We start from the raw sequence: 22,984 nt of genomic DNA on the forward strand, positions 1-22,984 counted from the left end.
TTATTTCCAGTCGATTTGTCTTTGATGAATTTTTTCTTATTGTAAAAGTACCCTTCTTAATCAAATATATATAAAGAGATATTATTTTACAAACTCAATAACCGTGTAGCTTTTCTTCTTCCTTAGTATTTTGATTACTATGTCCAAATTTATGTGACAAACAATAATAATAGCAGGTATCAATTTAATTTAGTTGATCAGAAACATAATAGTTCAAGTGATCAATCACCTGTGATTTAATCTTCGAAAAAAATCCCTTGTTGGCATTTTAATTGAATAAAACTTTAGCCCAAGCTCTCAAGGGTATATTGGGTCACCCGCCTTTTTTTAACAATAGTTTAGGAGGGGGCACTTGCATTTCTCAAAACTGAGACTGCAGCCCAACCATGAAATTGTCTTCTTTGAGATATATTCTGTGTGGGAGTTACAATATCCTTCTCAATTAGGTCTTTCTACTTCTGGAACAGCTCCTGCCCCTCATCCTCCTTTTTTTCTTGAGCAGGGTTGGCTGCTGAGCATGTTGCTTGGAGGAGAATTAGATTATCTCCATGTAATGCCCACTGTCCTTCACTTGTAGATGGTACAGCAACATTGCCTTACTCAATATCCCCACTATGTGTAAGAAGAAGATATAAACAGTTGAAATACATCAAATATAGTTTTGTGTCTAAAGTTCTAAACACTACTTTAAATGTCATTATTAAAAAAAAAATGTTTAAAGTAAGTGCTATGTGAACATTATGAAACCTATGAAGTTAATGATTGATCCATGCATGGAAATATTTTACCTTGAAAATGTCAGCTCACAACTGTTTATGTTCTGTGTGACCTCCGTGATGTGAACGGCTTAGCCACTGTCTTGTAGCAGGTGTTCCCAAGGTATCTACTATTCCATCAGCAAGAGAGGAGAATTATGTACAGTAACTATTGACAAGCTATAAAAGTGATCTTGACCTCAAATGCTGACACACTAGAGATAAATACATCAAATAAAAACAATAAACAGCAATCAAAACATTTTAAACATTTTAAATACAATAAACCATATAAAAACAATACGTTGGTAAGATGAGTCAGCCAAATTTACCTGATTGGCTGATGGTAAAAAGCAACATTGCTGCTGCTTTGATGTGTCCTAATCTCGCTGGTGTTCATGTCTTTGAGGTAGGTGCCATGGTCTGTTGCATGCCAGAAATTGACAACAGACTGAGTCATATATGGGAGTTCGCCATCCTGAGTCATAATTGTCAATGATATTGTAAATACAAAATTTGAAACTCACAAAGATTCCTCTCCTGTAAGTTGAGACAAGTTCTAGCAAATATCTTATCTTGCTTTCCTTGTATGCCAAGTTTAGAAGCAATTTTACCAGACTAAATGTAACTTAAACAACAATTGTATTAAATATTGACCACGGTTTTAAAATGGATGAATGACAATATACATACAGCTGCCTTGTCAGTTACAAATAAAGAGACAGTGTTAGACCTGGCATCTTTGGGGCGCTTTACCCGTGTCTTTTTTCTTTTGACCTCCTGTTTTCTGACTGTGTGCTGTATTTAATTTGTTCATGTTTTAGAGCTCTGGGAGCTTTACCACTGCTGATCAGTGCTAAAGTGCAAGTACTCCCTGTGTAAATTATGATTATGATTGGTTATCCACGATTGACATATTTGATTTACTGGTAAGCCCCTACCTCTAGTAACCCCTTGAGTGTGCCCGTCGGCCAACGGCCGTCGCAAGCACTACCTCCATAGTGCTGTGCACGTACATTGGCCGACGCTGCCCTGCCCACTGATTAAGACTGCTGCAGCGGAATTTGCTCCACTGTTAGCAGGGAAAGTGCACTTGGGGTGCCCAGGGCATGTAAATCAAATGCTGCTAGTGATCCTGCAGCTCTGATTGAGCCACCTTCACGAGTAGCCTTGCAACCATGTTTCAGACCTCTCACTGCAGTTTCTGTGACTGCAGTTTTTGAAACTGCCATGTCAACCTGGCTGGTGCACCCACTTGCCAGGCCCTTCCCTTTCTCTACATGTACTTTTACCTACAACCGCCACAGAGACCCTGATCAATTTCTGACTATTGCCTCCCTCTGATAACCTAGTCACACCACCAAAAAACCTGGGGCCTTGTCTTGAGTAACTGTAATGTAAACTGTACATATGTATCCCTCCATCCCTTATGTATCCAGCACCCGCCCCCTACCAATTGATTGTATACTCTAATGATTCCATGCCTTTTGCACTACTCTATAATTCTGTAAAGCACTCTGATACCCTAATGGATCAAGTACACGCTCTATAAAACACAAAAATAAATAAATGTAAAGCACCCCTCGGGTAGGCACAAGGCAGTCCCATGGGCAGGATGCAGTGTATGTGAAAGGTAGGGCATGTGCTGGTGTGTGTTTCATGTCCTTATAGTGAAATATGTCCAATTTTGTTTTTCCCTTTTACAAGGACTATCTATCCTATGGGTTATCATTGGAGCTGCCTTATAACATCTTATGTGTGTAACTTTCAATTGGAGAGGAATAGAGATTTGGAGTTTAGGTTGCTTGAACTCACAATTTAAAAATACATCTTTTAGTGAAGTTGGTTTTCAAGTTGTATGTGTAAAAATGCCACTTTTAGAAAGTGAAGATTTTCTTCATTTGCCATTCTGTGTCTCTGCCTGCCTGTGCTATCAACTTCATGTTTAGACTGGCAGGGACTGTTTGTGCATTCATTTGAGACAGTCAATCAAAGGGAGCTGAGGTGTGCCCTGCCTATCCTGATGGGCCATTACCAGGCTGATGGCCTTCCTGAGCTAGAGTGGTGGGAACAGTTGTCACTGACACCAGAATTAGACTGTGTCTGTTCTTTCACAATGCTGTCTCCACCCCTCCTGTAGTGTGTCTTAAGCCAGGAGCCAGGTCAGGGCTAGGCAGGGTCTGTGTGCTACATCCACTTTTTCTTTCAAGTATGCCTCTGTAAAAGCCCAAAAGGGGTATTATAAGTATTGGACATGTAACTCCAGACTTTTAGAACACTTCTTGAAGTGAGGACTCTACCAAGTAGAAGGACAGAAGCGCTTTCAAGGGGAGTACTGTCCCTCTGCTGTGTGTTGCTCTGCTGAGTTGGCCTGCAGTTGCCGCTTTTGTCTGTGAGCAGTAAAATACTGGACTAAGCTTAATATCCTGCTTTTCCGAGTTTCTCCAAGCGTTTGTGTGTGCTTGTCTCCTGTTTGTAGTCTCAGGCTCTTCAAAGACTGTGAAGCTTCAAGTTGAAAGAAACAATGCATTACCTCCCCGTCCAGTAAGAAGCCAATGAATCACCTCCTCTCACAGTAAGGACCTGACACATCAAATCCCCTACATAGCAGTAAGGAACCTAAGTATAACATCCCCTGGGGGCAAGGAATCAACGCATCATCTCCCCTTACGCGTAAGGAGCCAACGCATCGCTTTTCTTTCTGTTGCCTCATCTCCACTACACCTGTTTTTGTCTTGTGATTTTGACATACCCCATGTAAGTTGTGCTAAAAGTGACGTATCCATAGTTCTATATGGACTGAACTGTTTATGTTGCATTTTTGATGTTTTGATCTTGCTTGTTTAGATAAAGATTGGATATTTTTCTAAACCATGGTGTTTTGTCCATTTGTAGTATTGTCACTGTGTTACTGTGTGTTTATGTACAAAGGCTTTACAGATTGCCTATGAGATAAGCCCGACTGCTTGTGCCAAGCTACCAAAGGGGTGAGCCATGGTAATATGGGGAAGTTAACTCCCTTATCCTGACTAGAAAGAAGGGTCCCTACTTGGACAGGATGTAAGCCACTGCCAAATAGAGACCCCCATTTCTAACAAATTGGTTATACCTACAGCTAAAAGAGCAGACATTTATCCGTCTACCATCCGTATGCTCTATAGTATCATTTCAAGTTTTGGTACAGTGTTAGAAGCTGAGGTAGATGTTATGGCAGGTGATAGCTGTGACAGCAAGACAGGGCCTAACATTTCAAGAAAGAAACTGTATGAACATAAAATGGTTTTACAGTATAAATATCAACGTTCTGATTTATCTGCAATAAAAAGTTTTAAAAACCCATTACAAACATAGTGTATACTTTAGGAAACAAAAGTGATAGAAATCTCCTATAGTGTGGTACTGGTATTGGTCACAACGTGTGTGTAATTTGGTTGCTTTGAGACACGTACACTGTGTCTGCACTTGCAATTATTCCCACCTTATCTGAAGCAACCAATATTCTTGAAAGAGTGACTCCATGAAACGAGTCCAAATGAATGTAATCAAGACATCTTGATATTAACAAGGTATAAAGTTTTTTTGGAATGATATGGATGTGTGCCTCACAATATAGGTATAGAGAAAGGAAAGGAGAGATATGGGTGAGTGATGGTAGGTTTATGATACTGATTGTAGATTTGTTTTTAGTGTTAGAGAAGGGTTAAGAATATTACCTGGCACCACATCAGTGTTGTCTGAAAGGGGAAGCCCATTAAGCAAGAGGAGGTGCATAGTGTAGAAGACAGCCTTCTCGAGGGTGTGAGATGGAGATATGATCTTGGTGCCCCCCCAGGAAGTGCTTTTGCCAAATGAATCCTAGAAAGCATCTCCTTCACCACCTCCTTTTGTCTTGCCACTTCTTTTAATATCTCACTTGATGTGTGCCTCCTTCCCCAACTCATTAGAAGAGTCTGTCACCCTGTGACATAAGCTACCTTCGGTGTTGCTCTCTAAAAATGAAAGGTGTCTCATGTAGCTGTGGGTAGTGTTTTACCACAAATGTAACCACAAAAGTTGTTTCCCTCCTCAGTAAAGTTTCTCTATCTGTTCAAAATTGTGGGCTGTGTTATTGCAGAAGAATGTGGTGGCTGCCGGTTCTTAAAGTCAAAGAGGACTACGCAGAGCTAATGGTGTAGCCAGTAAATATTTGTTAGAATAATTACTGGTGTCAAGTTTGTGTGATAAGGTTCAAATGTATATAATTCTAAGATGCCCTTCCATGTGGAGGTCTCCCTCCTGCACATAGAGTTCTCCATTCCCCATTGAAGGACTCTGGTCTGGTCTGGTTGCAGAGGTCTCTGTCTCAGTTGCAGAGGTCTCCACCAAGTGCTGAGTACTTTAAGGAGGCAAACTAAGGGCCTCTTTTTGAAAAGTTGTGCAATGCAGGGCAACAACAGTGATGCATCACTTTTTATTGTTCCATTTTTAGGATACCATGGATGCACCATATTTACAAAACAGCACTCCGTGGTGAGAGGATTTCAGATACGTAAAAAATCCTGACGTATCTGGTGGTGTAAAAATGACGCATTGCTAGAGTGTGTAGGATAACTGAGGTAACTCCATCAATGTGTCACTGCACATGGATGAGTCCCACCTGAAAAGCCTTGCCTCACTTCTAATGCTTGCTTGATTCAGGCACAAAGATAGTGATGCAGTGAAGTCGTAAAAGTGGTGCAGTGAAAGCTCATAAATTTCACTGTGCCACTTCTACAAGGCTTTTTCATGGGGGATCGCCTACCCTGTAACATTATACCTGACGCATGTATAATGTAGAAAAGGCTTACAAAGTGATGCATCTGCCTTGATGCATCACTTTGTAAATAGGGGGCTGTATGGTGCATTGCTTACGCTGCCTCAGCGTCACAAGTAAAAGACACAACAGTGGTGCAAGCCCTTCATAAACAAGGGCCTAGGTTTCCAGTAGTAATCTTTTAGTCATAAATTACAATTATGCAGACTGATTTGATGAAGAGGCCACATGCAAGTCTACAGCTAAGACAATCAGTGCTGCAGGCCCACTAGTAGCATTTGATTTACAGTCCCAGAGCACATGTAGTGCACTGTACTAGGCACTTATCAATAAATAAAATATGCCAATCAATTCGAAACTAAATGCCAATACATTTTAGACACAGAGCACATACACTTAGCACTCATTAGCTGTGGTAAAGTGCTCAGACTCCTGTAATCCCCTGATTTGAGGCGGCAGTCACATGTAAGTCTACAGCTAAGAGTAACTGTACACTCAGAAATGGTAAATAGCGAACAGTAATAAAGTTACTCTTACCAGTCAGAGTACTTTTACATATGAGTAAATATACAAATGTGAATTTACCTGATAATTTTACCAAACAATTCTTCTGGTGGTAGGTGGACACATCTTTATCACCCTCATTACATAAGTGTTCGTCTTCAAGTACAGGCAATTGGTGCCTGCTGGCAGTGTTGTGCAGGTACAATAGGACCAACATGTTTCACACCTTCTAGGCAGAAGAAAACATTAATACTCCAAAACGTACATGCAAGAGGCAAATCTTAATGTTATTATCTAAAGTGCACTGGTTTGAATGTGTATATTGTTATTCAAGTCAAGTCAAAACCACTTTATTCGATTATTTAAAATCAAAAAAGTATGCTATACATATACATAAACAATAAAAAATCTGATAAAAATCTATTATACAAGATAAAATCGCAATTCATAATCAATTAAAATGCATCATCAATCGTGCCCACGTTTAAGCAGTTAATAGGTATACAATTTCTGTTATTGAGAGGATTCAATTTCTTATCTTATACTGCTTTCTGTCTATCCCTCTTATTTCTAACTGACGCTGCGAGAAAGCTGGCGACACAAAACATAGTTACTGGGGATTCTAACAATTGTAAAAACATCAAAGTAGGTTTACACTGAATAAAATTCATTTGTTTTATTAATGGGAAAATAAACCTTTTCCTGGCATCTTGGTACAATGGGCAAAAAAAGATAAAGTGCATAGTGTCTTGCTATGAAAAATCATCGCAATTGCACAGCAGCATCTTCAGGTCTACTCCAACCCTCCAGATCCCAAAGAACTGTATGTATTTGGTTAAACCGCAGTTTAGTCAATAGCCATCTATGGAATGAATTTGTCACTATGATCAGATACGGTGACATTGCAAGTGACTGGGTAACCAAGACATGTCCCCTAACTGATGGTTTACATAGTTCTACTCCTTCCGGCTCTGCCTCCCTTAACTTGATGAAATTCATTTTTACCCACTCAATGTCAGCCTTACAGAGAGATTCTGGGTTAGAAAAGATCTCTGGTCTCCCCATATATACAGCTAACAGTTTTATGTTATACAACCACTGGATTTTATTCATGTTGTCTAACCTAATGCAGTCCTTTAAGATCTTATGATTTAGAGAGAGGTACGGATTTAACCAGATTTTAATCCATAGCAGCATTGGGGCCATTTTAAATATGTCAGCTATGTAACCAATCCCCAATTCCAGATGGACCGAGTGGGAAGCAGTAGATTGCGGAAGACCTAGGAGGGAGCATAGGATTTTGTTTTCATCCGTTTGAATAGCGTCGGGTTTGATAAATCCCAATATAGCTGCCCCGTACCTTATGATGGAAATAGTCTTAGCTTTGTATATTGTTAAAATTGCCTCAAAGGGTTTCCCCCCCAGTCTTTTGGCAAAACCTAGCACTGCGGCTGAAGAATTTCTCGCCGAGTTTACCTTTAATAAAAGCTGAGGGGACCATAAGCTCTTGTCATCGAATACTACTCCCAAGTATGTAAAAACCTTCACTCTAGTGATTTCTTCACTACCACAGAAGAAGGTCTTAACTTTATTTTGTGTGGGCCCCAATGACATAACATGCGATTTACCATTATTTACTACCAGATCCAGGCTTTTCATAAAATCCCCAAACGAATCCAGCAATCTTTGCAGGCCCAGAGTGGTACTTGCCAGTAGGACAGCGGCGTCCGCGTATAGGAGCACCGGAACCGGTGTGTCTCCCATACGCGGAATGTCCAGAGTCGCTGCTAGGAAGTTTACCTCCAGTGAATTTATGTATAGCGTGAACAGCATAGGGGCCAAGATGCATCCCTGGCGCACCCCTCTACTGGACTTAAAACTGGACGTACATTTCCCCTCGTTCGTCATCCTGATTGAAGCGTTCAAGTCTTTATGCAGTTCGGCCAAGAAATACACAAGGGGCCCATCAAGTCCCAGCTCCAGGAGCATTGTCCACAGCTTCGACCTATTAACTAGATCAAAAGCTGTGGACAAGTCCATAAAGCCCAGATAAATGGAGCCCCTGGGAGCCTTGGTGTATTTTACTATTATTAAGTGTAGGTTCAGACATTGGTCCTCCGTACTCCTCCCTGCTCTAAAGCCATATTGGGCATCTGACAGTATGTTATTGTCGGAGACCCACCCTGTTATCCTTGCTAGAATAACCTTCCCCAGAATTTTTATAGAGGAATCTAGCACGGATATGGGCCTATAGCATCTAGGGTCAGCCCTTTGGCCCTTCTTGTTATTTCTTTCCTGCATCCAGAGCCACCTGTGTAGCAGTGGAAATATGTTACTGCCATGCACATGAATTATTGCAACATGTACTCAGACATTTGATGAGGAAGGCAGTTGTGGAAGCCTTACCCCAATATTCATCTTAACGCCAATAATTAATCACTCCAAAAATTACCAATAGTGTTTCCGGCTCCAGAGTTCTTGTTTGAGCTAGTGATTCAAGACTGCACTTCTCCTCAAGCAGAGTTAAACAGTATTACAAATAAAGTGCATAAAGAACTGAGGGCCTCATTTACAAGCACATTGTCCTATCAGTGCATCACTTTTTGATGCAACAGCACCTCAATTGGCTTGGCCATACTTACAAGGCCACATGATGTCACCCTGCATAACTTTTCATGGCTTTTCAAAATCTGGGCCCCTTTCACGTATTACTCTGCATGAAAGGGGTGTACCACTCGTGTTGCTGTGGGTTTTCCCACGCAACATGCAAGGAACCTGCAGTATTTCCATATGTACAACCTTTTGTAGAGCTGGGAGCTGGAAATGGTTCAGAATCCTATGCCTCATCAGGGGAGGCATAGGAGTGTGGCAACTAAGAGAAATACTTTTATTTTTTACTCGCTTTTTCCTTTTTTTATGCATTTGTGCCTCTTTCCAGCAGCACCCATAGAAATAGGAAAATGCCATCAATGATTACTTTTGTGCAGGTAGGTGTTCTTTCCTGAACAAAAACAATCATCCCCGCAATACAGGCAACTTTGCAACATGACACAAGGGTGCCAGTGCTAGTGCATGGTAGCCACATGTACACCAGCACGAGGGAAAGTGCACGGTTGCATCATATTGTTGTTAATATAACTCATCCCTGTGCTTTTAACATGAGGTAGTATGGCGCAGCGAAATATCCGCAAGTGTCATTTTGTAGGTAATGGGGCCCAGAGTTCTAGATCAAAAGTAGGCAAAATTATTTTTATTACAGAAAAGTTATAAAGCAGTACAAAAGAGTACAAGCAAAAATCTTAAACGAGCAGAGTACATGAAATTGTGCAATGTAGAAAATTCAGCAAAGCATGTTCTAAATGAAACTTCTGAGTTCCAAACTCATAAAGAATTCTGACATTAATAGGACATCTACTAAATTGAAAAGTATCCCCCAAAGATCTTGCAGAGAGTGCATGTGTCAAATAATTGGCAAGAAGCCAAAAAGAAGCCCCATGAAGGCAGAAGGGCAAAAGGCACAAATGGCCCAACTGCTGTAGCACAGAAGGTTTAATAGCAAAACACATAATCCTATTAATAGATTCTGCAAATTCAGCATAGCATGTTCATGGTGAGATTCCAATTTGACAAATCAGAAACAACAATGTAATAATTAGGACTTCAGAAATCAATTAAACACTCATCTATTTATTAAGACCAGAGGAATCTTCAATTGCTTCCTTAGTACCTGCAATCCAGAGATTGTACAACACAAATGAAATGACTTAAACTATTGGCCATACCTACTCTAGAACCTCCAGCGGAAGTCCCTAAAATTATACTTTGGGCACACCATGGCAGCTACATTCACAATGCTAGCAGACAAAATATTATTTACATACTTCCTGGAAGAAGAGGAAATGCATCAATTTTCCAGGGATGCACCGGTTCCGAAATGACACTTTGCAGTTAATGCATTAGCTTCTTGTTAGCAGCACCAATGCTCACTTCCATGAGCCCAAGATTGGATTGGACACTACTTGGCAGAGCAGGACTCACAGGGGAGGAGCCCATTGCTGGTAGCAAGATGCAGGTGAGGTTGTTGTTGTTCCAGAGACTTTAGTAAAAGGAGGCAACCTCAAAAGCGCTTGGAGAACCTTTAGATGCAGGATGTAGAGATAAAAACCAGTCCTTTCACTCCCAGGCAAGAAGCAGCAAGACAATACTATAAAGCCAGCAGCAAAGTGGCAATCCCACCTGGCAGCACAACAGCTCTGCACTAACAGAATAGCCTCAGTCACACTTGACTGTTCATTACGTAACAGCATGTTTATTTGTTAAGTGCACTATCACCCACAAGGCTATTCTGGGCCAGCGTGTGTGTGTAGCCCTGCAAATGGTAGGTTGGATAAATTTTTTTAATTTAATTTAGATTTTATAGCCTTAATTGTGAGTAGTAATTAATTTGTAATTAATTATTAATTGGTTGTTAATTAATTGATTTGTAATTGTAATTGTTTTGTTGCAGATTGTGGGGTTTACAAGGGTCAAGGATAGGAAGAAATTTATTTTTGATTATTAATTAGTTGTTAATTCAAATTAATTAATTGATTGAACATTAATTATGGGAATTGTGTTATTAATTGTAGGTGTGGGTTGTGGGGTTTATAGTGGTAAAGGGTAGGAAGTAATTCATGTTTAATTAATTCATAATTTTTAGTTAATAAATAATTTTTAATTACAAATATGTATTTGTTTGGAAATTGTTTTTTATTTTATTTAATATAATATTTGTAGGTTTTTTTATATGTATTTAACATTATAGTTTTTTTAAATGTATTATAATATTAAATATATTTGTATTTGATTTTGTACATATTTATATATTTATTGTTAAAATGTAGTTTTTGTTTGATTTTGAACAGACTAGAGTGAGAATATTAATTGTTACTCCTCTGAAATCCAATACTTTCCCTACTGTTCCACTCACTGGAGTGGGAATAGTAATTTTTACCCCACCGCAATCCAACATTTTCGCTACTTTTACAATTATTGGAGTGGGAATAGTAAATGTTATCCTGCCACTATCCAACACTTACCCTACTGTTGCACTCACTGGAGTGGGAATAGCAATTTTTACCCCTCCGCTATTCAAAATAATTTCCTATTTTTGCAGTTATTGGAGTGGGAAAAGTAAATTTTATCCTGCCACTATCCAAAACGTTCCCTACTGTTGCACTCACTAGAGTGGGAATTGCAATTTTTATCATTCGACTATCCAACGCTTTCCCTACTGTTGCACTCACTTGAGTTGGAATAGTAATTTTCACCCCACTGCTATTCAACACTTTCCCTACTGTAACACTCACTGGAGTAGGAATAGTAATTTTTACCCATCTGCTATCCAACACTTTCCCTACTGTTGCACTCACTGGAATGTCATTTCTACCACTCCGCTATCCAACACTTCCTTATTGTTACACTCACTGCAGAGGGAAATGTAAGTTTAAAGATTTGTAAATAGTTTAATGTTTTAATTTATAATAGAATGTTTTTTGTTTTTTATAAGATTTTGTTATTGGTACACATAGAGATATGTGTGTATATATATATATATATATATATATATATATATATATATATATATATATATATATATATATATATATATATATATATATATTGCGCTCCAATTCTTCCGTTTTTTGGCAAAGAATTATCCACACTCACAGGGTCAGCATTTCCAAGGTAGTTTATTCACAGACAAGACAGACGCCCTCGCGTTTCGGCACTCGGCCTTTCTCGATGTCGGTGGCCATTAGGCATCGGCATGTTTTAAAACAATCCTCACAATGAAGGAAGGACTACTGGTATGCTGGCATGCTGACATTAACCAGCGCCATCTTAGAGTGGTGAATATTTACAAAAGATGTAATCAACTTTTATGCACATTATGTTTTAAACATGCATTTTTGCCACAAGTATATTCGAACAGTAAAATGTACATAAATTATAAACACCTCATGCATAAATTTTTTTGTACTTTGAATCGAATTAATTACTAGATTTACAAACAAAATTGAGCCGTGTATCGGCCATTATCCTTCCTTAAGTGTATTCAAGTCTGTTTTTCAAAACATATCAACCATAAACATTTCATTATCATTATCTATATACATTTTCATACATTGTTTTTCTTTATAATGATTTTATGTTTCATTATTCTTCATTATCTTAAGTCATTTACTCGAATTCATGTTTTTACGGTCAATGGACCCACTAAGGTATATCTCGTGACTTCAAGTCAAGTCAAGTCAGAGAATTTATATAGCGCACTACATACCCAGAGGGTCTCAAGGCGCTTAGGGAGGGGAGGAGGATTACTTGTCAAATATCCACGTTTTAAGTTGCTTTCTGAATGCTAGGTGGTTCTGGGTAAGGCGAAGGTAAGTGGGGAGTGAGTTCCATGTTTTAGCAGCCAGGTGTGAGAAGGATCTGCCTCCCATGGTGGTCTTGTTGATGAGAGGTACAGTGGCGAAGGCTTGGCTGGAAGAACGTAGTTGGCGGGAGGGGGTGTAGAAGGACAGTCGTGAGTTGAGGCATTCTGGTCCGATGTCGTAGAGTGATTTGTGTGCGTGGGTTAGCAGTCGAAAAGTGATCCTCTTATTGACGGGTAGCCAGTGGAGGTCTTTCAGGTGGCCAGAGATGTGTTCGTTGCGCGGGATGTCTAATATGATCCTGGCTGAGGCGTTTTGGATTCGTTGGAGTTTCTTCTGGAGTTTAGCGGTAGTACCTGCGTAGAGGGTGTTTCCGTAGTCCAGTCGGCTCGTGACAAGAGCATGGGTGACTGTTTTTCTGGTTTCGGTGGGGATCCAGCGAAATGTTTTTTTGAGCATGCGGAGAATGTTGAAGCAGGATGAGGATACGGCGTTGACTTGTCTGTTCATTGAGAGTGAAGAATCCAGGATAACGCCTAGGTTCCGTGCGTGGTCTGTCGGGATGGGTCCTTTTCCAAGGGCTTCCGGCCACCAAGAGTCGTCCCATGCAGAGGGGGATGTACCTAAGATGAGGACTTCTGTTTTATCTGAGTTCAGTTTCAGACGGCTGTGTTTCATCCATTCGGCAACTTCTTTCATTCCTTCGTGTAGGTTAGTTTTGGCGGTGCTGGGGTCATTGGTGAGAGAAAGGATCAGTTGAGTGTCATCCGCGTAGGAGATGATGTTGAGGTTGTGTTGGGGGGCGATGGCCGCGAGGGGGCTCATGTATACGTTGAAGAGGGTGGGACTGAGTGAGGATCCTTGTGGTACGCCACAGATGACTTCAGTGGCCTCGGACTTGAATGGTGGAAGGCGGACTCTCTGGGTTCTTCCGGTGAGGAACGAGGTGATCCATTCAAGTGCTTTTCCTTGTATTCCGATGTTTCTGAGGCGTTGTAAAAGGGTGCTGTGGCAGACTGTGTCGAAGGCTACAGAGAGGTCGAGGAGGATGAGGGCGACTGTGTCTCCATTGTCCAGTAGAGTTCGAATGTCGTCTGTTGCTGCAATGAGGGCGGTCTCAGTGCTGTGTTTTGCTCGGAAGCCAGATTGTGAGGAGTCGAGGGATTTGTTGGCTTCGAGGAAAGTGGCGAGCTGGTTGTTGACAGCTTTCTCGATTGCTTTGGCCGGGAATGGAAGGAGCGAGATGGGGCGGTAATTTTTGAGTTCGGTGGGGTCCGCTGTGGTTTTTTTTCAGAAGGGCGGTGAGTTCAGCGTGTTTCCAGCTTTCCGGGAAGGTGGCGGAGTTGAAGGAGCAGTTGATGACATCTCGGAGGTGCGGTGCTATGACGGAGTCTGCTTTGTTGAAGATGTGGTGAGGACATGGGTCTGTGGGGGATCCTGAGTGGATGGAGTTCATCAGGCGGATGGTGTCCTCAGTGGAGATTGTGTTCCAGTCGTTGAGGGTGTTCAGGGGGGAGAATGTTCAGCATATGGTTGGGTGGGTTGGTCTCCGGGTTGGTTGTCGAAGCTGTTGTGGATGTCTGCAATTTTGTTGTGGAAGAATGAGGCTAGGGAGTCGCAGAGGGCTTGAGAGGGGGTGATGTCGTTGGAGTTGGCCGAGGGATTGGTAAATTCCTTGACGATGTTGAAAAGTTCCTTGCTGTTGTGGGCGTTGTAGTCAAGTCGATCCTTGAATGCTGTTTTCTTGGCCTTTCGAATTAGTTGGTGGTGTGTGCGGGTGGCGTTTTTGAAGGCGTCCTTGGTGCTAGTGGTTGGGTCTTTTTTCCAGGCCTTTTCAAGGGAGCGGCAGAGTTTCTTGGACTTCTTAAGATCATCGTTGAACCATGAGGCCTTCTTGCTGCCAGGTTTGCTTTGACGTTTTTTCAGTGGTGCTAAGGTGTCGGCGGTGTTGGATAACCATAGGGTGAAGTTGGCGGCGGCTTGGTCTGTGTTAGAAGAGTGGGCTGGGGTGTTTAGAAGGAGCGATGAGGAGATCTGGCCCGCACTTCATATCTATTTGCAAAGAAGTCACAAATCAATCCAAAAGAAAGAATATTTCATCAGGAAAAATCCTCGCCTGTTAGTTCCTATGTACATATATACATACATATACATATTTACAGGTAATGGTATATTCACCATATCTTGCAATTCCATCGTACATTTGTTACCATTCATTTATGTACCAATATGAACCATCAAGTCTTCGCCACTATTCATACCCCAAGGTGTTTTTGTGTGGAGGTCAATAATATACCTCGACTCCAGCCTGCGAAGATTCTTAAGTCTGTCCCCCCCTCTGATGTTGTCAGGAACTGAATCTAGTCCATAACACAGTAACTGATTTCGGTCACTTTGATGTTTTTCTGCAAAGTGTCTCGCGACAGGGTAGGCTTGGTACACCTTGTCTATCGCTCTCATGTGTTCTAGTATTCGGATTTTAAATGGATGTACCGTGCTGCCAATATACTGGAGCCCGCACGGACAAACTAGGCAGTACACCACATATGGTGTGCTGCAAGTAATAAACTTGCTGATTTTTTTCACCATACCAGTGTCTTGAATGGTATATGTGAGAGCTCTTTTGCTATTGCTGCAAGCTTTGCATTTGTGACAGGGGAAAAAACCTTTCATGCTCTTTAAGGTGTTTATTTTGGGGGGTATTTTCTCTAAGTGGCTTCGTACCAGTTGGTCCCGGATGGATCTAGCCTTCTTAAATGTGACCAATGGGAAATTGGGGACGTCGTCACCTAGGACATTATCCGCCTTCAGGATATGCCAATTTTTCCTCAGCATTTGTTTCAGATGATTGGCTTCCGCTGAGTATGGGATGATTAATCGGAATTTGCCTCCCTCGGTTTTCTTGTCCTTACTTTTTTCCAATAACTTATCCCTGGTCATGGCTTTTACTTTGCAAAGTATTTTGTTCAATGAAATAGGATTGTACCCTCTAACGGCAAATCTGGCTATACTTTCAGTGGCTGCTGTGTCAAAATCCCAATCGTGTGTTCAGTTCCTCCTGAGTCTTAGCAGCTCCCAATAAGGGATGCTTTGCACTAGTTTAGGGGGGTGACTACTGGTTGCATATAGTATCAAATTTCCAGCAGTGGCTTTTCGAAACAGTGAAGTTTCAATCTTGCCCCCAACAATCTGTACTCTCAGGTCCAAGTAGTACACAAAACATGAACTAATTGTTCCTGTGAAGTGCAGGTTTAAGTTATTATCATTCAGGGTCGCGATGTAGTTACGTGCAGTCTCCTCGGTGCCTTGCCAAATGATAAAAAAATCATCGATGTATCGATGCCATTTTATCACTGTGCCACTCGACGTATCGTCCCTGTAGGTTCTGGGCACCCGCTCCTCCCACCAGCCAATGAACAAGTTCGCATTAATCAGGAGCGAAGCAGGTGCCCTTCGCCGTACCAGACACTTGTTTGTAGTAGTTTGTTTCGAAAAGGAAAATATTATTATTCAGACAAAATTGCAGAAACTCAATTAGCATGCAGTTATGTTGTGCATACCTAAGTTGTCTTTTTTTCAAGTATACAGTTACTGCTTCTATTCCTTTTGAATGTTCGATACAAGTGTAGAGACTTATTATGTCAAGGACAACAAGTAAATAGTCAGATTGCCATTGTACATTTTGGATTTTAGTTAAAAAGTCCTTGGTGTCTTTCACGTAGGAAGTTAACTTTGTTACCAAGCTCGCCAGAAAGAAATCAAGAAACTTGGAATCATGTTCCACCAGTCCCTGAACAGAAGAAACAATAGGTCTTCCAGGGGGGTGCAGATTGTCTTTGTGTAACTTGGGGATGTGGTAAAAGGTGGGGCAAATTGGATTGGAGCTGCGTAGGTATAGGTGTTCTTCATTTCCAAGCATACCTCTCTTATACCACTTATTTATAAGTTCATCATATGCCTGGATACTTTGTTGGTATACTTTAAAAGTGGTTCCCTGATAGCAACTCACATCTGATAATTGCCTCATTGCCTCACAATGGTATTGTTCCCTTGTTTGCACCACCACGTTGCCCCCTTTGTCTGAGGTCTTTATGATGATGGAATTGTTATTAGCCAGATTAGTTAGAGCTTTCTTTTCATCCTGGGATAAGTTCGATCCACTTTTCTCCGTCTTCTGTTTCTTTCAAAACTGTTGGAGATCTTTTATCATCGCCTCAGAAAAGGTATCCAGGGCATCAAAAGGCATTTGCGGGTTGAAGGTAGAGCATGGTTTATTTGGGCTCTCTTCTCTATATTTATCATTTCCCACATCAATATATATATAGAGGGGGCGCTGGATTATTGAGATGCCCTACTGGCCATCATACTTGGAGTCTGTGCCTGCCATCGATTCCCTCTCCGCGAGTGAAACCCAGCCGAGCATCTCCTTCCCGAGCTGGCACCATACCGTGGCATTCTGGTACTTGCAGTCTTTGCCTACAGGGCTGCATGTGGGAGCTCAAAACCATCAGGGGACGGAGCAATGTGGACTTTTACTTACATCGAGGCAGGTTTGCCTACGCCACAGCAGAGCAAGCAGATGGGAAGGAGCGCTGACGAAGGCACACATGCCGAAATGCATTCGCTGAGGACATTTCTTTTAATAAAGTGCCCCTTTGAATCCTCTGCCTGGGTCACTGTTTCTTTTCCTCAGAGGAGAATTTACGCTCATATATATAGATATATATATATATCCAACCAAATAGTCCATAAATATGAACAGACGTACTCGAACACTAAAGTTGCTGGTGCACGAAAAATGTATTCAGGCACGAAACAACGCGTTTCAACTCTCGGCTTGATCACGTTTCAGCCGTTGTACCATCAAGTGCAAACAAAACAGGTGATGGACAGAATGTGGATCAATGTCACACATTCACCCCAGTCCAAAGATCTGGGCCCAAATCCATCGTTTTTTTGCACTCCACACCACCCTGGGTTAGACAATGGCGATATGCAAATCAGCTCTGACCCTGTGCCCCATGGGTACAGTCCAGTCCGAACTACAAAAGCCATGTCCTTCCCAGAACGGAATCAAGCATCCGAGGACCGGACCGGTTTCGAGGTAACACCTCTCATCAGCCCGGCTAACTTGACTCCAGTGGTGTGGAGTGCCTGGGACCCACGTCTGAGCATCCCCAGCGCACTTATGGCGGTAATTGCAAACAAAACAGGTGATGGACAGAATGTGGATCAATGTCACACATTCACCCCAGTCCAAAGATCTGGGCCCAAATCCATCGTTTTTTTGCACTCCACACCACCCTGGGTTAGACAATGGCGATATGCAAATCAGCTCTGACCCTGTGCCCCATGGGTACAGTCCAGTCCGAACTACAAAAGCCATGTCCTTCCCAGAACGGAATCAAGCATCCGAGGACCGGACCGGTTTCGAGGTAACACCTCTCATCAGCCCGGCTAGCTTGACTCCAGTGGTGTGGAGTGCCTGGGATCCACGTCTGAGCATCCCCAGCGCACTTATGGCGGTAATTGCAAACAAAACAGGTGATGGACAGAATGTGGATCAATGTCACACATTCACCCCAGTCCAAAGATCTGGGCCCAAATCCATCGTTTTTTTGCACTCCACACCACCCTGGGTTAGACAATGGCGATATGCAAATCAGCTCTGACCCTGTGCCCCATGGGTACAGTCCAGTCCGAACTACAAAAGCCATGTCCTTCCCAGAACGGAATCAAGCATCCGAGGACCGGACCGGTTTCGAGGTAACACCTCTCATCAGCCCGGCTAGCTTGACTCCAGTGGTGTGGAGTGCCTGGGACCCACGTCTGAGCATCCCCAGCGCACTTATGGCGGTAATTGCAAACAAAACAGGAGATGGACAGAATGTGGATCAATGTCACACATTCACCCCAGTCCAAAGATCTGGGCCCAAATCCATCGTTTTTTTGCACTCCACACCACCCTGGGTTAGACAATGGCGATATGCAAATCAGCTCTGACCCTGTGCCCCATGGGTACAGTCCAGTCCGAACTACAAAAGCCATGTCCTTCCCAGAACGGAATCAAGCATCCGAGGACCGGACCGGTTTCGAGGTAACACCTCTCATCAGCCCGGCTAGCTTGACTCCAGTGGTGTGGAGTGCCTGGGACGCACGTCTGAGCATCCCCAGCGCACTTATGGCGGTAATTGCAAACAAAACAGGTGATGGACAGAATGTGGATCAATGTCACACATTCACCCCAGTCCAAAGATCTGGGCCCAAATCCATCGTTTTTTTGCACTCCACACCACCCTGGGTTAGACAATGGCGATATGCAAATCAGCTCTGACCCTGTGCCCCATGGGTACAGTCCAGTCCGAACTACAAAAGCCATGTCCTTCCCAGAACGGAATCAAGCATCCGAGGACCGGACCGGTTTCGAGGTAACACCTCTCATCAGCCCGGCTAGCTTGACTCCAGTGGTGTGGAGTGCCTGGGACCCACGTCTTGTACCATCAAGTGTCCATTTTAATCCACTCTTAGAAAATAAACATAAAAGTAGGACTAATCACCCATTCCTGTGTAGACACAGTCTGTAATCATGGCGGCCATTACTGACTGATAGATTATACATATTGAAATACGTTTTTCTTATGCAAATTATCTTACAACATTGGTGTGAGGTCTATGAAGAATCAGGATTCAAATTTCGTGACTGGTAAAGATATAACATAAAATATCTAAACTCCCGCTAAAATCAAACAATTCGATAAGACCGATAAGGCATATCCATACAGAGCGTGCAATGTAGTAACATCTTGTATCAGTGCCCAAAACAATTAAATTGTGAGATCTTCGATGTATTTTATATATGTTGTCAAAAATAAATAAAGTTCTAGCATTCAAACGTTTGTCATGTATTTCAATTGATTTACACAGCAAAAAATTCCCAACACTCCAAAGGGAAAGAAGAGGCGGAAAAATAATACCAAATAATCCTTTTCAAGAAACATCCATGCCCAAGTGGGTGGTATATATCATTTGCAAAGATGACAATATATTCATTCAATCAAAAAAAAATTCGCCCTGGTAGTTCTTGCGCTGTGCCAAAAAGTTCATCCATTCCCAAGTGGGCATTATTAAGCAAAATATCCTACATAAAGAATACATTGTATTGGCCGGACTGTGCTCTGTATATATATGAATATATCTCTGTATCTCTTTTTGCTTATTTTTTAACTTCTTATTTGGAAGCATGTTCAAGGGGAGATGTTGGGAATATAATCCGCAGTAATGTCTCTATCTGTTCAATTCTGGTATAAATTCCCTCTAAAATAAGTATTTCAATACCGATTGTTATTACCTTATATGGATTTGTGCAAACCTCTGCTAATAAAATTATATATAAATACATAAATACATTGCTACACAACTACATATATGCATGCATAAATAAATAAATAGCAGTCTCCAATTGTACCAATTACATTATATACAATTATATAACTATAACTTCAAAATGGTAAAATGTAAATAATATTGAATAAGATCATAAAAAATTTAAAATCCATACAATTATATTCTCATAGACAGGTAAATAAATCTTACCCTATGTGTAATCCCCCTGGGTGCTTCGAGTCCATTTCTAATATATAGCGTGTTTCCAGCTTTCTGAGTCTGCCTTTTCTGTCTCCCCCCCGTCTACTGGGGGAGACTGTATCAATTACATAATAGCTGAGCGCTAGTCTATTGGATTTATGGAAATCCCTGCAGTGACGGGATAGGTGTTATCCTGATTAGTTATGGCCTGTATGTGTTGCAGCACACTCTTCTGTGCTGGCAGCTTGATGCTGCCTATGTACTGCTGGCCCCAAGGACACAGCAGTACATAGATAGCGTATTCTGTTTTGCATGTCAAGAACTTCTGGATTCTGTACTCCTTGTCACTAAAGGGAGAACGGTAAGTACTTTTATTGATAACACACTGGCATGCTCTGCAGGTTTTGCACTTAAAAAATTCTTTGTTTGTCTGGAGCCAACAAGTACCCTCTATAATCTCTGGATTCGTTTTGACAAGGCTGTCTCTCATGGATGGAGCACTGCAGTGGGTAATGGACACCCTCTGTGGTAGCAGGGGTCCTATTACTGGGTCATTTAACACTATTGGCTAGTTCTGTTGGATAATGCTCTGCAGGATTTTTTGTTGTTTGCTATATTCCATGATTTTCCTTCATTCATTAGTACTATGGCCTTTCGCTGTTGTGTGCTAAATCTGTACTTGCACGGAGGCTTAACTGTTTGTCATTAAGCACTCCCTTGTCTGCAGCATGGGCTTGGATATAGATTTATTGATAGTATCATTTGAATACCCCCTTTCCAAAATTCTTGTTCTGCTATTCTCTTGTTCTGTTCTCAAGTCTACATCATTACTAATGTGCCTAAGGCGTAGCATCTCCCAGTAAGGTATACTATTAATTAGATGCCTGGGGTGCAAGCTGCTAGCATGTAATGTTGAATTGTCTGTTGTTTCTACTCTGTACCGTCTAGTCTCAATCTTGTTATTTACGATATAGACTTGTGTATCGAGAAAATTGACTGTTTTCTAGTAATTGTAGCAGTAAAATGTAGATTGACATTCTTAGTATTGTTGGTCTTAGCAAAATCCATTGCTTGTTCCGGTGTGCCCTCCTGTATCAAGACTAGGTCGTCGATAAAGCAAAGCCACATCCTGATATTATTATGGATATAGTAGCTGTGTTCTACCCCGAGGACCAGCTCCACCCACCGCCCATGTGGAGACATGCATAGCTGGTGGAGAAGCTGGCCTCCATTGCCACACCTCTGATCTACTGATACCAAATATTGTTAAACAAAGATGTTATTGTTCACACAAAATTTCACCATTTCTACCAGCATTTTGTTGTGTTTGTTGAACTGTGTAGGTCTCCTAGCCAGGTAGTGCTCCACAGCCCTACCTCGTAGTAATTGTTACCATGCTGCTATCCAACACTTTCTCCATTGTTACACTCACTGCAGTAGGAATTTTATTTTTAAGATTTTTAAATAGTTTAATGTTTTAATTTATAATAGAATGTTTTTTCATTACATTTTATGTTAATGGTACACATACAAATATGTGTGTACATATATATATATATGCAAATTGTTAACAGCAAATTGTGCTTATGTCCATTACCTACGTGTACTGATGTCACAATACTACTGGTCTCAGGATGCACCAGTATGGTAATTACAGTTCATGGACGCGCTTATTTCAATCTGCTGGAAACCTACCTTCTGGGTCGCCGCGGGGCTTGTGGGCTCCCAGGAACATAAATGCTGTGAGGGGAACGGCCGCTGATCGAACCCACTGGGGCCGCACTACTTCTCCCAGCAGCCCCAGTCACAGCCCTGGCGTCCTCTGGCAGCACCAGGGCTGCTCATAAGCGCAGCCAGTGCCCCGCAGCGTGGGCGGCGCCCACGGAAGCCCGGGCCTAGGGCGGGCCCGTCATCGTCAGGAAGAGGCAGGGCAGGGCCTCCTCTCTAACATCAAGGACTCGGGATACAAGGTACTCTTTTGACACCAGCATTATATCACTGTATGTGAACACTTGTGGGGTTCTTGGCAACATCCTTGGTGGCGGACTTGGGTACTATTGATAAGATTGACTAGGTACTACTGTTTAAACCCCATCTGGATAAATTCCATCTCTAAATGGGCAAAAAGAAGGCAATGGAGGGTGGTGGTGTTACTGGAAACAAAAAGGGAAAGAAGGTTAAAAAATCTAGACATGCGTCTAGCAGTTGTGTCCTAGACAGAATAGAAACCTTTGTAAATGAGTGTGAAGAGATCTTATTAGGTGAAAAACCAGTAACTGATATGGATGGTGAGCATCAGGAGGAGGGGTTGGGTACCAGCCCCTAAAAGGTTATTCCAACTATGTTTAACAAAAAAAGCCACCCCAACAGCCTAACCATGCTACACATAGTTCATTGCCGGATGGCACTGGGCTGTCCCCCGCATTAATTTCCCCAGGGCCCCCATTGAGCTCAATCGGAAGTGTGGATTTAAGGGATACAAGAACTGAAGATGAGCCCTCTTCACCAATTCCCTGCTCCAATCGTTTCATAGTATTAGATAGCTTGGAGGACGGATTTGGAACTGGAGTTAAGAGCGTTGGTAGTAGCACTAGTGCAGTGGCCTCAGTGAGGCTCTGCACTTGTAGAGACTCCCACAAGGGGTTACTGCAAAAAGTGGAAAGTCTACAAAGAGAGGTAGACTCCCTGAGGAAGAACGTTGAGGGCTTTAATCATATGGCAAATTGTCCCCTTCCCTCCAATGCTCTGTGTCTAAAATCTACTCCCATTATAGTTGCCCAACTCAGGAATACACCTCTGACTGGTGCTCCCTTTAAGGGGACTAACGGGGGATGCCCTACCTTAAATAACAGAGCGCCTCTTGCCCCCTCCTTGGCTCCCCCCCACCCTACTAAAAACCCCTGGGGTTAGGGGGGTTGTTAATAACACTATGG

Source organism: Lissotriton vulgaris, chromosome 2_2, assembly GCF_964263255.1.
Source record: "Lissotriton vulgaris chromosome 2_2, aLisVul1.2, whole genome shotgun sequence".
Classification (NCBI taxonomy): Eukaryota; Metazoa; Chordata; class Amphibia; order Caudata; family Salamandridae; genus Lissotriton; species Lissotriton vulgaris.